Source organism: Tachypleus tridentatus, chromosome 13 (assembly GCF_004210375.1).
Source record: "Tachypleus tridentatus isolate NWPU-2018 chromosome 13, ASM421037v1, whole genome shotgun sequence".
In the NCBI taxonomy this organism is placed as follows: Eukaryota; Metazoa; Arthropoda; class Merostomata; order Xiphosura; family Limulidae; genus Tachypleus; species Tachypleus tridentatus.
In genome coordinates, this window is record NC_134837.1 from 133,077,133 (window position 1) to 133,081,734 (window position 4,602).

Below are 4,602 nucleotides of genomic sequence, written 5' to 3' on the forward strand. Positions count from 1 at the left end.
AAATATTGTAATAAATATTTATGCTGGTTAGGACATGACTGATACACAATTGTTTATTTTTGCTATTTTGGGGAGAGATGGCGGGAAAAACTGTTCATTAAATTCTGATTAGATGAATTACTATAAACACGTTGATTTGGGACAGTAAAACAGTCATGTGACATATAAATATTTTTGTTATGACGTATTAAAAACTAATATTAAATCTTGATGTACTGTTAATTCGGGACGTAAGTTTTTCTACTGATCTTTGCTTAAGAATAAACTATAATTGACTGTCAAATCTATAAATAATTGTTTGCTTGAAATTTAAATCAATTTAATTAATTTAAGTTAAATGAAAAAAATTAAACGTAATTATTCAGGAACAAATATCAAACAGTTTTGACAAATAATGTAAAGATGCTGTCAATCAGAAAATGTTCCAGATTAAGTGCTGAAAATCAAAATGTATGAAGTTTTATGAATATTATTATAAAGTTGTTTGATTACGTCGTTCCATTAAATGTAAACTATGCTTTTTTTCCCATCCTTCTCTCTTTCACCCACGCACACACAACTAATTAATAAAGACAAAAGTTACCAAATATTAATAAACACCCGAGTTAGGAACGAAATAATCGGTTTTTGTTGATGTTGTTCTTGTTTTATACTATCAACCGCAAAACTTCACGTTGGGTTATCTTTGCTCTGGTTACTGCAGAGTATATAAATCCAATTTTTAACTTTCTAAGCCTTAAAACTTGAAGTCTATGCTCGAATTAGAAAAAAAAAGAAGAAGTATCAAGTGAATACTACATATTATAAAAAAATTTTCATAACTTTTATTGTGATAATTATTCAAATTCAAAAATGGACTGCTTTCGATTAGCTTCTTAAACTCTTAAAACTAATCGTAGTTTTTTGTTTGTTTATTAGTAATTTATAGCTGTTTATTAATAGGATTTTTACTACAATGAATCCTACAAAAATTACCAATAGTCTCAAACTTGTTATAGAAAGTTAAAGAAAATAGAGAATACTCAGTTGATAGCAGCTTAATCAGTAAAGTGCAATTTGTGCTCTAGGAAATAGAATTACTGTTTCTAGTGATTACTGATTATCCATTATCACCTGTTGAATATATTTCCATTCCACTTGGTCTCGATGATACAATTCCTATCGCGCTATTCCTTGTCCTGTCTTTGTTATAGAAAAAAAAATTCAATATAACAATAATAAGTGAATATTTCATCATGAAAAATATAAATTATTGTTTTGCGGTGAAATGGAATTTGTGGGGAAAAGATAGTCCAATTTTACCTTACAGTTTCCTGAAGAGCGCTACCACATGCTTCAATCAGTGATAAGTTTTTGTGTGGTATGCAAAGCACATCTTGTGTTTCTTGTATTCTATTATTTAGTTTAATAAGAAGAGCATTTCACGTTCCCCTATATTTTTCATAATTTTTCGCACGTACATCTTTCCAGCTGAATCTGTGTAGTTTCAACGACAAAGCATACTTAAAAAAAATGTATATATATTTTTTTCTGCTTTAGTTACCTATTACTTTTCATTTACTATGGCATAACTTAACGGTTTCTCCTGGAAGAGATGATATTTAGAGGTTGTATATCCTTCTTGGCCCGGCATGGCCAAGCGTGTTAAGGCGTTCGACTTGTAATCCGAGGGTCGCTGGTTCGAATCCCGGTCGCACCAAACATGCTCGCCCTCCCAGCCGTGGGGGCGTTATAATGTGACGGCCAACCCACCTATTCGTTGGTAAAAGAGTATCCAAAAAGTTGGTGGTGGGTGGTGATGACTAGCGGCCTTCCCTCTAGTCTTACACTGCTAAATTAGGGACGGCTAGCGCAGATAGCCCTCGAGTAGCTTTGCGCGAAATTCAAAAAACAAACAAGTATCCTCCTTTATTTATTCTATCGGAATGACTACGTTTATGTGAAAAACAGTTGTGCGCTGAGATGGATAGCAATGGAGAATATTGCATATAATGTTTTTTTTTCTTAGTCTATAATAAATGAATTAACCAGTAAAGTAAACAAATAAGTCTTGACTTGAAACAAAACCCAGAGCCTTATCTCAAATTAAATGCTCTTTTCCAATGTATTCATTTGTGTTTTAGAGTTGTTATAAATGAAGATTACTTTTAATTTTGCTTTTACATTGTATTAATTTCTTTCTCCAAAATATTCAGTGAGTTATTCACGATGTATGTGTTCCCATTCTTTTCTTTTAGTTTAGTTTTACGCAAAACAGGTTACTCATGGTCTCAGAAAGTATCCTTCCATGTCACAAGTATTGAATATGCAGCTAACAGAAAGTCAAAAGCAAAAAGAAGCACATTCAAAACAAACTATACAACAACAAATCCTTCAGTCATGGCACCAAAGTTTGTTTGTTTTTAAAATTAGTTTGTGGCATTCAAGAATCCTGATATGTAACAGGTAAATTTAATAATGTACAAGAATATGGATTTTTAAATGTTGAGTTTGGCATGGCCTGGTGGTTAGGGTGCTAGACAAACAATCTACAGGTAGCAGTTCAAATCCCTGTCTCTGAACATGATTGCCAGTTTAGCCACGGGGTCATTATAATGTAACAATAAATTCCACTGTTTGTTTGTAAAAAGTAGCCCAAGAATTGGCACTTGGTGATGTTGACTAACTGCTTTCCCCGCGGTCTATTAATGCTAAGCTAGGAAGAGCTAGTGCCATTGAGTAGTTTTGCTCAAAAGTAAAAACAAATCAATCTGAAAATTTTTTGCAGATAATATGTCAAAGGTGGGGATATAAAAGGAAAATACACAAGCACAAGTGAACAAATAAATAATTTTCCACTCACAAAAATATATGCGCATTTATATCACCTGATGATCAATTTCAAGCTTTCTATTGACTTATACTGGCTAGTGAGAGAAAGGAGTGGACCTGATATATCTGTGCAGGAGAAAAAAGAAATAATTATCCTATACAGCATTTTAAAACGGGACAATACGTTCAAGCGCAGTACACCATAATGCTAAGCTGCATACATCATTTGCTTTTCCAAATAACACACATAAAGGAGAAATATACCTAACTTATACTAGTTTGTACAAGAGTCAATGTCACCCTTTGAGATGCACTCAACCCTACCAAAGGAGTGGAGACAGAAAGAGCTAGAGTGAAACAAGATTCATGGCCATTGCCTTGGTAAATTTTACTTTAGTAAAATAATTAGTGCATAATTACGACCTTTCAATATAATAACACCTGCAAGAACTTTATAAATATTAACTGAATAGTAAGTTTCATTTTGTACGTAGTAGTGTACATTATAATAAAAGAATTTTGAATCTGCAAATCAGCTAGCTACAGTAGAATGAACTGTATCAGAACTACATTTTGACATTGTTTGGCTTTTGTAGATAGTGTGATACTTGAGAAAAATGATCGCATTAAGGAATGGTATGTAATACCTTCTCCAGTACAAAATATTCACACAATCAAATCACAGAAATATTATTAGATTTGGATTTAAAATTTTCAAGACAGGGAGATATACTTAATGCATTGGAAAATAAAACCTACACTCGTTTCTTTCAATATTTATCCCACATATTTCTACTTGCACTATCCTATAAATTATTCATTGTAATTTTAAAAGAAATAATCAAAAACATATTCCATTATCTAGAACGTTTCTTAAAGTTTAGTTATTTTTTCAATAGATGTTTCGATTTTTTTTATAATAGTTCTATTTTGAACAGAGATGTCATGAAATTAAATGTTTTTAGGAGGAGAGTCGTAAGATGGTTACTTTGTTTTTCTCACAGAATAAAACGCCCGCTGTTATTTTGATAAATCTACTCGTTTCCAATACAGACAAATATTTTGAACATATTTAATCATACGTTTATATTTGAATTTGGAATTATTAAAATGCTGTAAAGCGTTTGGAGAGCTCTTGCCCACCTGTGGTTTATGGAAAGGATAACCCTGATATTAAATCTGCGATTTTACTTATCTACCTATGTTCCAGGTGTTTAATTAGGACAGTTTCTGTTTAAAGCAACTTGCGTAATGACGAGAGTATTAAAAATGTATTAATAAAATACAGTAAATCTAAAGATGAAGCCCGGCATAACCAGGTGGTCAAAGCACTCGACTCGTAATCCGAGAGTCGCGGGTTCGAATCTCCGTCACACCAAACATACTCGCCCTTTCATCCGTGGGGGCGTTATAATGTTACAGTTAATCCCACTATTTGTTGGTAAAAGAGTAGCCCAAGAGCTGGCAGGGGCGGTGGTAGTGATGGCTAGTTGCGTCCCCTCTAGTCTTACACTGCTAAATTAGGGATGGCTAGTGCAGATAGTACTCGTGTAGTTTTACGCAAAATTCAAAACAAACAAACAAACAAATCTAGTTTGTTTTTGTTTTTTCTTAATGCTCGAGAGCTATCTCGTTCACCAGATTGTCTTGTTTCTGGCAAATCTAAAAGGACTAAAACTGTGAATAAAAAATTTAGGAAAGAGTATAGTGCAAAATATCCGATCATTGCATCAAAAGTCAGTGACAGTCATGTGTTTTGTATAGTTTGTCACATCGGTTTTCTGTGGCACA